This window comes from Mustela putorius, unplaced genomic scaffold (assembly GCF_011764305.1).
Source record: "Mustela putorius furo isolate JIRA1106 unplaced genomic scaffold, ASM1176430v1.1 tig00000695_pilon_pilon_pilon, whole genome shotgun sequence".
Classification (NCBI taxonomy): domain Eukaryota; kingdom Metazoa; phylum Chordata; class Mammalia; order Carnivora; family Mustelidae; genus Mustela; species Mustela putorius.
The window spans coordinates 9,148,012-9,160,582 of NW_025421447.1; positions in this window are offsets into that span (position 1 = coordinate 9,148,012).

Consider the following 12,571-nt stretch of genomic DNA (forward strand, 5'->3'; position numbering starts at 1 on the left):
GCAGGACAGTGACCCGGGGGGGGGGGGGACGTTGTCCTGTTGGTTTCACATTCCTGCACCTCATTGGCCTGGCCCGTTTCCTCAGCCCTGCCTGTAGGGATCACACCTCTGTCTTGTGCAAAGGTGCTGAGAGATCGGATCAAGGATTTCAAAGCTTTATATTGGGAACTTAATTCTTGTGATGTTGTAAGGCTCTGTTCCATCCTCTGTGCTGTGAGCCTTTGTAGATGAGTATGGAGGAGTTTGAGTTGCAGTCATCAGTGTTCGGGATGCTCCAAGTGTGCTTAGAATCTTTTCTTTTTCTTCTTGCTTTGCTTTTTCTTTTTCTACTCCCCCTTCCCACTTTTTTTTTTTTTTTTTTTTACGTTGCAGTGATACAAAGAAATGCAAAATAGCTGTTTACAATGGCTTTACAACCTGAACCTATTTAAAAAACTCAGATATTTAGTAAAATTTTTCTCCTGGCCCCAATTTTTAAAATCACATGGATAAATTGGATGCAAATATTATTAAAATTGGATGGATGAAAGGTACATTTGTTCATTCAGGATGCAGTCCAGATTGAAAACACTTAATAAGTACAAATAAACCCCTAGTTTAGGTGTAAATTGTTTAGGTATCACATAATAAAGGAAAAAGTAAATGCAACAAAAGTTGAAAATCTAACAAATGATTTGTCCTAAGTCAAAATTAAGTCTCATTTATTCTCAAATTGTATGCAAGTAGTATTATCAAAACAAAAGATAACTTTAAATGGTTTTTGGAGAAAAACATTTGGATGAAAAACATAACATATCATAGTGTTTATATTTTTTAGTTTATAATAATTTGTTTTTAGTTGGATTTCAGGATAACGGTTGTTTTTACCTAGTTTGTATGATTTTAGATCTTTCTCTCTCTCTCTCTTTCTTCCTCCTTTTTTATAAAAGTACCAGTTCTCTAAATATCTCTCCTGAAGTTAGTAGCCAGTATAAAATTTCAAGCCAAAGTGAACTTTAACATTTTTTTCCCCACTGACACATGAATTACGAGATGGCAGAGAATTTCTCTGATGGCAAGGACAGGACGAATGAGCAGTGACAGAAACTGACTTCTGTGGAGGGAAGGGGGCTGGATTGCATTAAACTTCCTCTTGATTGTTAGATATGGAATTTGCTACATATTCTGTCTCTAAAATCAAACTAATTCATACCTATGAAAACCTCTTGATGATACAGTGCAATTTAGAAATACTTCCTGGGGACAGATATTGAATATTTAACCTTAGGGTTTTTTCTTCAAAAGAAAAATCTTATCCTGTTAATGTTATTTTTTGTTTCTGTGTTTTTACACAAGGTCATTTTGCATTAACAACACACTACTGTGGAGAGATTATTGTAATACAGTGCATTCACCAAACACAGAAAGGATGCCCTTCTTCCCTCCTTATCTGAGATCATTGGCTTCCCCAGCTGTGGGTCACAAGCTCCCAGGGATTCTCAGGGTTGTTGCAGGGGTTCCCGAATCTACTTGCTTCAAGTTTGAGCAAGCGAACAGTATGTTTTCTGTTAGGAAGTCTAAATCATTATAGCTTCTTATTAAAAATAAGCCAATTAGGAATTTATCAAAAGGTTTTCATCATTATGTGTATTTTTAACAGACTACTTAAAGTATAAGTCCCAACATATGGAGATAGGGAGGAGGTCTGTTGAAAGTTTTGATTGTATGGAGGAGTAGTCAGAAGCCACGGTCTGAGGTTGTAGATGCAAGAGCTGCAGGGACCTTACCCATCACCTAGAATGCAGCCTCCTCATTTCACCGGTAAAAAAACTAAGGGCCAGAAAGGTGAAGGGTCATTCAGCATCACAGAATTGTAAGTGGTGGGGCTGGGATGTGAACCCTGCTCTTCCAAATCCAGGTTCAGTGTTGATTGCACTGTAAGATCTGGAAGGCCACCTGGCTTCCCTCAGATAGCCAGAGTCCTTGGAAAGCCTGGATTATGTTGACTGCCCAGTCGACACGTTGTTGATTTTATCAGATGGTCTCTGTAATGCATCTTCAGTGGTCAGGCTGGACTAGCAGCTCACACTCAATATTACATTGTAATTGCTGTATTTTTGAAGTGCTATCAACACATGGAAGAGATGAGTCGTTAAATTTTGTGTGGTTAAGTGGTCTGAAAAGTCAATATTTCACGAGAAGCCATTTTTAAAGAACAGCTCCTCCTTGTATTACCCTATTCCTGTTACTAGCCCAGGAAATAAGATGATCGTTTTTTAAGACTTAGCAGTAGAGATCCCTTTGTTCTTTAGAAAGTAGTAATAAATCCCTCTTACCTCTTGTGTTACCAGGTGAGGAAGGTGGCGGGCCCGAAGCAGACAACTACTGCTGAAAGAGAAAAGGCGAGAATGCAGATTCTTCTTTTTCCCATTTAGTTGCAAAATCCTAGTTAAATATATCATGTACCATATCATCCTTAGGAATGATGGAAAGAAAAATTAAAATTTGGGAAATAGAGGCCTTTCCCTTAAGCTGAAAGATCATTAGCAGCAGGAATGTAGAGCTGGCCAAGAGTTCATCAGGTATACATACCTTGAGGAGTTTTGAGGAAGGACAGGACGAGGCATGTGGGCTCCCCTTTTATAGAGACCGTTGTGCAAGCACAGCAGCCACCTCAGCTGTCCTAGCTGGAACCTACTTGGCAAAACCTTTTTTGGCAATCTCTTTGCACAATATTCACTGACTGTGGCTGTGAATGGATATAATTAGAAATATTTCTTGTCACCTATAAATAATTTGACAGAGGATAATCTAGGGTTCTTTATAGGCATTTGATAGGGGATGTGGACTCAGGGCCTCTAAGGCTGTTTCGCCGGCTTTACTGTTACATCATTCTCTACAGAATCCAAAGCCAGGTTCCCACTTACTGTCCTGCTTGTAAATTGGGTCTGACAGTACGAGCCAGACTCAAGGAGTCAGGACTAATTGATGTGTTAGCACTCGAAGCCATTACGGAGCTGGGATGAATTTTAGATCTGACACTATGAGTGGAAGCAGCAAGTGATGGATATTAAGGCAGAAAATTCCTTGTCAAGGTCCAGATTTTACAAACACTGGCAGTAGAGTCTTCTCAAGTCTGAAAAGCTAAACATGCTGGAGAAAGTGTGTTGTCAGGGTAGGCAGTGGTGGTGACCAGTGGGGGAGTCGGAAAGGATTTAGAACAGATACAAACACTTGTTTTGCTAAAGGACTTGCCATGGATATCTCCAGCTCATTTGTGTTCACTGAGGGGACCCCAGGATGCTGTGTGATGCTCCATGCATGTTTCCACTGTTCATGGGCACATCCCCATGACTAGCTGTAGCTCTAATGAGGTGGGTACTACATACTTTTACTTAAGGTGGGAGGAGGGCTGTGGTGTCCACAGAACTCTTGTGGGTGGAGAACATGAGTGGGCATCACCTGTGCCCATGATGCTTACCAGTTGGGTTTTGGTGGCTTCACCACCTACACAGCTGTTGATGAATATGACGGGAAATCTGTTGACTCTAAATGTGTCCCCAAGTCCTGATATGGTATTTTTTACTATCATCTGCCAGCTTAAATTACTGATTAATGTGATCACTTTCTGTATGCATCCTATGGACTTAGAATTTTCTCTTTAACATATTAACAGATTGAATCTTTAATACTTTTTTGCTTCTTTTGATACAATACTATGGAATGGGCAGACATTATTTTTTTCCATCTCTGTGGAAATGACTCTCGGAAGCTTAGTGATTTATGCAAAAGTCTGAAAGAGGAAAGGTCTGATTATACTCTATGTTAAGATTTTCACAACTCATTTATTTTTACTTCTTTTGGAACCTGATATCTAAATTAGAGACAGGATATTATCAAACACATGCAGTACTTTTAGAACAGACAGATAAAAGAAAGCACTATGGATAAGACCAAGACACAGGCTAAGTCACACATCAGTAGCTAGTGAGGAACCACACCCGGAACTCAGAGCTTTGACCAGTTACAGAGCCTGACTGATCGTCCAGATCTTGAAAGCTCTAAAACGGAACATAAGTGTTCTGGTGGAGACTGGCACAGACCACCAGGAGTGGGTCAGAGAACCTTGCAGAGCTTGGACAAGGACAGAGAGCAGCAGTGCTGAATGAGGGAGGGGCGTTTCCCTTACTTCTGCTTCTCTAGGGACTGCCTGGATAGGACCTATAGGGAAGCAGCGCTGAGCCTTCTTTTATTTGTGCGGTTCTTTATGATTTGGATGCTGTATTTATGCAGTCTGGGTAAAAGCTTCTCTCTAGCGTTTCCGCCCATTATCCTTGCAGATTTGGAAATATTATAGGCTTTAGTGATCTTGCACTTCTTTATCTACTAAAAACATAAATTCAGTAAAAACCTGATGTTCCCTTTACCTTATTGAGTTGAATGAATTAAATTAGGCTATATAAGTAATCTTTAGTATAAAAAGCTTTTATAAGGAATGGATATATTATAGATTATTACTATTGGAGATTACAGATAATCACTTCATATATATATAAATGGACATATATATACATACATATACGTGTGTGTACATATGTATCATATACATAAAATGCTTAGAACAGTGTCACGAGGGGCTGATGAAACAGACATTTTGTAATTACAGGTACGGTCACAAGGGTATGCTGACACTACTCCTGAATATACACTGGCTGTCAAAATGGTAGTAAGGGCTACAAAGAGACAGTGGTTAGAAAATGTTGGTGAACAAGATTATTTTTGTTGTTATGCTTTTAAACTTTTTTAAAAGTAGGCTCCATGCTCAGTGCGGAGCCCACCGTGGGGCTGGATCTCATGACGTCGAGAGTCGAGATCAAGAGCCAGACACTTAACCAGCGAGCACCCAGGTGTCCCTGTTGTTATGATTTTATTAGATAAATTTAGTTGAAAAAGTATAGCTGGAACCCAGTTTGGAGATGTTGTTGCTTACCTTCTGCGGCGCCCAGCATAGCATCACAAACTCAGTAAAATCCCTCGGGATGTGGCAAGTCAGGTTGTTGTTTCTCTTTTTAAAAATTTCTTAGGGACGCCAGCAGGTCGTCACTTTTGAAAAGAAGTTGCACATTCATTTTAAGTCAGTTGCTTTTTACATTCTGCAGAATTCTCATTCCAGTGTGGTTATAATCACTCACTCACTTTTCTAGTCTATACATACTTATTAAATGTCCACTGTGTGTCAGCTACTGTCATGACTCCTCCAAACTGGCCAAGACCACTCTTGGCTTGGCCATGGCTTGGGCCATGTCCCATTTAGTATTGCCAACATAACATATTCCCCAGACATAATGGCTTAAAACAACCATCTTACTATGCCCATTGGTTTTGACGGTCAGGAATATAGATTCTTAAAGGGACTCAGCAGTCTCTGTTCTGCAAAACTGGGCCATTTGAGAATAAAGCCTGGGGGTGATTCAACAGCTAGGGGGCAAGTGTTTTGTTTCATAATAAATGTCAGAGGAAAAAATAAGGATTGTTGGGAAGGGTAGCTAATAAATGAAGTAGTGTCTGGAGGAAGACATGGGGTCAAGGGAAGATTTGTTAAAAGAGGGAGAGACTAAGCATATTTGTATTTGTGAGAAGGATTCTGAAGAGTTAAGACAAATTGATGACCCAATAGAAGGAGGGGATTATTGTGGGAGACAAGACAGGAGGGACTGAAGTCCAGAGGCCAAGAGGCAGATTTAGACTCTGAGGGGAGCATGGACACTGCATATATTAGGAAAGAAGACAGAGTGAGGGCAAGTTGCAAGTTAGTTGATAGAGTTGACATTGGGAAGTTGAGGGAGTTCCTATTTGGTTCTGTTTTCTCAGTGAAGTATGAGATGAAGTCATTGGCTGAGAGTGAGGGCAGGAGACAGAGCAGGTGTACCAAGAGGAGGTGTGAAGTGTTCCTTTTGGAGAGCGAGAGGCTTGGCTGGAAGTATTGAGTTCAAGTCAGACAGTTAAAGTTAGACCAGTTTAACAGATCTGTTTTTCTCCTGCAAGTTCAGTTGCATGGATGTGGCCATAGAAAAGCCAAGTTGAACCCAGGTGAGACTTTGTCCAGCAAGAGAAATATAGGGCCAGGGCCAGAGGAGTTAAGAATCTTTCAAGTGAGTTATTATAATATTGGGCCATGAGATTTAAGCTTGGACAAGGAAGAAAATGAGAGGACATATCAGAACAATGAAAAAGTAGTGGCCAATGGATAGGAGGTCTTGATGATGTGAAAGAATTGCAGGCATGGAATATCTAGAGCAGGCAAGCTAGAAGAAGAGGAGGTATTAGAAACCCTGCTTGGTTGATGTGTCACTACTTTATATATATGGTTGCATTGGATTTGCTAGTGTCTTATTAGGGAACTTTGCTTTTATGTTCATAAGAGACATTAGTCTGAAGTTTTCCTTTGTTGTAATGTCTTTATCTGGTTTTGATATTAGGGTCATTCTGGCCTCACAGAGTAAGTTAAAAAATTTTCCCTGTGCTTTTTTTCTTGAAGACATTGTGGAGAATTGATGTTATTTCTCCTTAAATGTTTGGTAGAATTCACCAACAAAATTATCTGGACCTGATGTTTTCTTTTTTGGAAGCTTATTAATTATTGATTAGTTTCTTTAATAGATGTAGGCCTGTTCAGATTATCTGTTTCTCCTTATATGCCTTGGTTATTGGTGCAGAGACTGAATGGGATGCTTGAGATTGTGATTTTTGTGAAAATCTTGATCATGGCAAGGTCAGTGATGTCAATATGCTCAACTACCTCAAACTACTTTCCGGGGGTGATTTTCTCTATACACAAGTATATAGTACATATAGTGGTACTCATTCACTTAATTTGTATTTATTGGGAAGACATAAAAGATTTTAAGAAAAGAAATCCCTGCCCTTTTGGACTTGACATTTTGATGGAAGGGGGTGGTGGAGACAATGAATTCCTAGGAAAAAAGTTAAAGATATATTGCTTATTCTATATGATGTGCTATGGGAAGTAAAAAGTTAAAGTCATGAGGTAGTAATTGTTGTAGTCAGGGGGCCACATATGAGTTGGCAAGCAGGATAGGCTTCTTTGAACCGAGACTTGAATAATGCAAAAGAATGACCTCTGCAGACCTCTGAATGAGCAGCATTCTAAGCAAGAAAAATTGTGGGGAGGTGAGTGAAGGAAAAATAGGTCTGTATTTTGAGTACCTATCAAGAGCCTTGTGTATATTCTAAGTATTTGATTTACACTGCTTTGTTTTATCCTCATGCAAACCTAAAGAGTAGAAAATGTTAGTACTGCTGAATACTGAAAAGGAATCAGGCCACAGTCTGGTTGCATAAATTGCCCTGGATCATAGAGCTGGTGTGTGTGGTAGAGCAAAGACTCAGCTCAGGCAGGGCAGCCTCAGCAGCCATCACCCAGCTCCTAGCTATATAGCCTCCAGCACCCCTTCCAACTCAGAGGCTCTGTGTTTATCTAATGATGTTACTGACATGGTAAAAGCTATGCCAGAAGTAAACAGCTAACAGAATAATAAATGAGAGACCTCCTATTAAATGACTCACATTTTGTAAAAACTGCCTTTTATGAAGGCAGCATGTGGTGTTATGGTGTCCTGTTGTTGGATGAGCCATAATGCTTGCCCACCAGAAGCCAGCACACAGAAAACCAGAAATGCCACAGACTACCCCATGACACATAGAACCGTGTGAAGTACATGCTGCCAAAAAGACAGAGATATGTAGAGACTTATGTTTTCTTTGTTACAAGATATAGGTGGAACCTTGAAAATGTTCTTCAGAGATTCTGTCTTGGTAGCATATTAGTAATCTGTCCCTACTCACAGGCAGCAGCTTTGCTCACTCATCCCCTGCCCCCTCTAGCTGTCTACACCTTTCACTTGAATAGAATAGAGAAGCGTCTCCTAGGTGTTATAATTAACTCAGAGACACATAGATTCCCTGAGGAGCAGGTCTACGTGAGAAAATAATGGGGAGACAGAATCATTCAGCTCTTTCTAATTATTCTATTTTATACTTTAGGGCCTTCCTGGTTCCTGGGGGTTGGTATGTGGTTGTCTGGCTCATTCTTACTTTCTCCTCGAGTTGGTATCTGATATTTCACCTCTTAGGTGTGAGAAGTCATGTGCCTTCCCTACTACTCGGGAGACAATTAATATTTGAGAATCTAATGTCCCCTGTATTGATGAACTTTAATAAAAATAAATCAGTGGACAAATTTACCTTAAATCTTTTAACATTATTTCTCCTTCTGAAATTCAGTAAGACAACAAGACATAGTTTTAAGATCTTTTTTTCTGGTCAAGTCTTAGGTATGGTGCTAAATTCCCTTTATTTTAGCAAAGAAGTCCCAATAAATTGCTGCTGTCCATGTCAACAGTTGGTATCTTCTACAGAATTGGAAGTAGAGGTAGGAAGAGAATATATTACATTTTGGAGTGGCAGGATATCAAGGAGAGGTGTAATTATAAAGAAGTAAGAAGCACTTGTGTAGGGGAAATGGAAGTAAATGTTTTAGTATTCCTGTGCTGGTTTTTGGTGGATATTCTGCATTTCTGTAAAGGTCACTATGTGTTTTGAAGGTGTTGAAAGTAAGAGAAAAAATTACAAAATGTTTTTTTTTTTCTTAAATACATTTTGTAGATGGGACAGTTCAGAAGTAAACTTGAATAAATACAACTATATTTCTTTAAACAAGTAAAACGGACTAAGCAGTCTAAAATCTGGACTTTCCTTGAGTACCAGGAGAGGTCAGACAGGACACATTAACCAAGCAGGAGGCATGAACAGGATAGAATATCTGAATAGAGGAGCTAAAACAAGATACAGGAATTGAAGGGGAGAGACAGGGAAGCATGCAATAAAGCTGAGGAGGGAGAGAAGGTGTGATTCAAAAACTGAGTGGGAAAGATAAGACACAAAGGAATCATGGAATAGGAGAAGGTACAGGTGAATGCTCTAGAGAGATTCTCCCTCCTGCTCAGGAAGGCTGCTTGGAGACAGTGCCCTTGAGGGATAAGGAGGGTGGACTCACAAAGAAGAGGAAAGGGTACTATGGTCAGAGGCAGCAGGAGCAAGGAAAACATGACAGTGCTATTAAAATACAGGAAAGGGTGTCCTAGAACATATCAGAATAGACGCTTTGATGCCGAAAGAAGGCATGAAAAGGAGCCATGTGTAAGCAAAGACTTGAGGAGTGGGTAAACACTTGCCAGTTGGGGAAGGCTTGGAGGGCACACAGACAGTAAATCCAGAGGTTCGGAAGCACTCTTTCATTCATACTTCAGAATGTAGTAATTGAGCATGTACTCTATTCAAGGCCCAATGCCAAGTGGAGGGATGTAGGAATGAATGAGTAAGATCCCAAACCTGTACTTCACGTAGCTTCCATTTTAATGCAGGAGAAAGACATTATTTGCGGTTTTGTAAGTGGTAAGTAAAGAGAACATATAACAGGAAAATTGGACCTATTCTGGAGGGCCCAGGTCTTTTTCTTAAAGTAGTGCAATTAGCTAGTCTAAGTATAGAGATGAGAAGTGAGAGAATCCTTGAAGCTGAGGCGGTAATAGTGCTAAGTCTGTGATGTGCGAAGGCTCACAGTACGTTCCTGGAACTGAAGGGAGGTCATGAGGCTGAGACACACACAGGGAGGAAGAGAGTGTCACAAGATGGATCTCGCAAGGTGGGCAAGAGCCGTCTTCAGGGTTTTAGTCTCTATGCTAAGAGCAAAGAGGGTAGTTTTGAGCTGGACAGTGACATGATCAGTTCATTATTTTTAGAAAGATTTCTCTGGCTGCAGTTTAAATTCTATTAGAATGGGTTAGACTCAGGATGGAAAAGTAGAGTGTGGGAGTCCAGGCAGTAGACAATGGCCATTTGGGTAGGCGATATGACAGAAGAGACAGAGAAGTTGATGGTTTTGAAAGGTATTTAGGAGTAGTAAAGAAAAAAAGCATGATGACTGATTGGATATGGGTGAGTGAGGACAGGTCAGTTTCAAGGCTTGATTTTCTGAGTATTTAGCTTGAGCAACTAAATGATCACTGTTGCCATCCACTGTGATGAGGAACAGTATAGGAATGTAAGAGAAGCTTAAGGATTAGGGACTACAGTCATGGATTAATTTTGACCTTGTTGGGTGTAGAATTTCTGTTAGTAGGAATATCAAGCTTGGAGCTCAGAGGAGAGAACTGGAGTTGGGATATAAATTTAGAGCTCATAGTTTGTGGATGAAACCAAGGGAGTGGACGAGATCCTCCAAGGAGAAAATGTCAACAGAGGGGAGAAGGGACCTACAATGGAGATGTGGGCCCCATTGCACTGAGTTCACAGAAACACATGATGGTTAGGCAGAGGCAGGTGAGCTGACGGAGGAGAAAGAGAAGGAGCCTGGAAAGCCTCAGTTGTGATGAATACCAAAGCAGGTCTGAGTTTTGGAAATCAAGGGAAGAGAATATTTCCACCTAGAGAGAATGGTCAGATGGATAACATGCAGTTGAAAGGTCAAGTTGATTAAAGATTGGGAAGTGTCCATTTGATCAGCAATGAAGAGGTCACTGAGGATCACAGTGAGACCCATTTAGATGGAGCGGAGGGGACAAAAGCCAGACTGGAGTGAGTTGAGGAGTAAGTAGATGGGAGGTGAGGAGATGAAGACAGTGTGTTTATGCAATACTTCCAAGAGATTTTGTTGCAGAGGAAAGCAGAGAAGTGAGAAAGGAACTAGAAGAAAGAAATAGGGTCAAAAGACAATTTTAAGAAAGAATGCAGTAGAGTGGCAGATATTGGGGATAAAGTGGGAGAAAGGGGGTCCACTGTATAACTGTTCTAAGAAGGGAGGGGATGATACTTAAAACTGGGCTGAGGAGGTGGCCCTGAAATTAAATTGGAGCAGCACCTCTGCATTGAAAGGATAAATATGACTTGGCATCAGGAATAGGAGGCCATTTCCATCTGGTGGCCTCTAGTTTTTCTTTTAAGCAGGATAAGAGGTGATCTTCTAGGGCCAAAAGGCAGTGAATTGAGATTTGAGGAGAGCAGAGAAGATATGAAATAGAAATAGAGAGAGTGAGCAAGTTGACAGCATAACTCTAGCACCAAAGGCCCAGTGGGGCTTGTGGTTGGGAATTTATAGTGGTACCATCTTCTTGCAAATGTGGAGTAGTGAAATGTTGGGTTCGTTCAAGTTGTTTCTTTCCACTCAAGTGTGACAGGGGACAGGAGATGGCAAAGAAGCTTAGAGTGGTGTGAAGAGAGTAGACAAAGAGATAGATTATGAATTTTTGTTTCCTTGGGAAGGAAGTAGGGACTAATGAATATGGAAGAAATAAAAGGTCAGAGTACTGGAGGTCCCATATGGTTAAATAAGAAAAGCCAGAAGATCAGAAAGGAGTTGCTTGACTTGGTGAGTGAATGTGAGTAGTTTGGGGATTTTCCAGAGGGAGACAATAAACAAAGTGGAGGGAGGGAGAAAGCACCAGGGGACTGGAGTCAGTATATTGGAGGCATCATCCATACGGACAGTGACATCTCCCAGGAATGTCATAAGAGTTGGGTGGATAGAGAAGAGGAGCCAGAACCATAATGAAGGAGGTCAGTGGAGGATAGCAGTAGGTATGGGGAGTAGCAGAAGAGCATGAATCTCAGAGAAAAAGAGCTTTCTACAAGAGGATAAGCAGCAGAACTTAAGTTCTGAAAGGCCTGCGAGAGGGTAAGTCACCTCTCAGAAGAGTTTCCTGGGAAGTGCTGTGAGTAGGGAGTGAAAGATTTCAGTGTAAAGTGCAGGTCCAGATGTCAAATTGGAATAAACAGTTGTCTCCAAGGATCCACAGAATACAAGTGGAGGCACCTAACAACCCACTGGGATCTTCCCCAGGAGCCAAGGTCTGGATGAGGGCAGCTAGATAATTTAACCCACCAGACAGTACCATTTAAAACACGGAGCCTTATATTGTTCTTTTGAAATAGGTGTATGATTTCTGTAAGATCTTTGTTACCTTGCTAGCTGACAAGATACTCGCTATTTTACCTACTCCCCATCTATTAAAAACGAGGTGAGCAGGAGGCCCAGGCTACTCTCAGCCATGCTGCTCTGAAGTAGTGAGAACAGTTATAATCAGGATGGTGGTTTGCTGCAGTTCTGTAGAAAAGCACAGTGTCACAGTCCAGAGACCAAATAATGAGAGTAGGGAACTAACGGGAAACAATTAATTGGCCTTCCACTACTGTGAACGAGACTGGGAGAAAGCCTTGTAAGAGTCACAGAACTTTCCAGAGAAAGCATAGATACTGCCAGTGTATTCATTCTTAACTCCGTCCTGTTTCCTGTTCTAATGTGACAGCAAGGGAGGACCCCCAGGAAAACCACTTAAAACTATTGCAGGGAAAAAAACACTAAAAATCTCTAGAACTAGAAAGTCCGCAGAATGTATTTCCCTCTCAAGGGATCCTAATCCTGACTTAATAGTTGATATATTTATAGTGGAGAGTTTGCATTTGGAGCATTTTTGAGTGTCCAAATGTTTTACTGTTTCATTTATCTTATATAGGT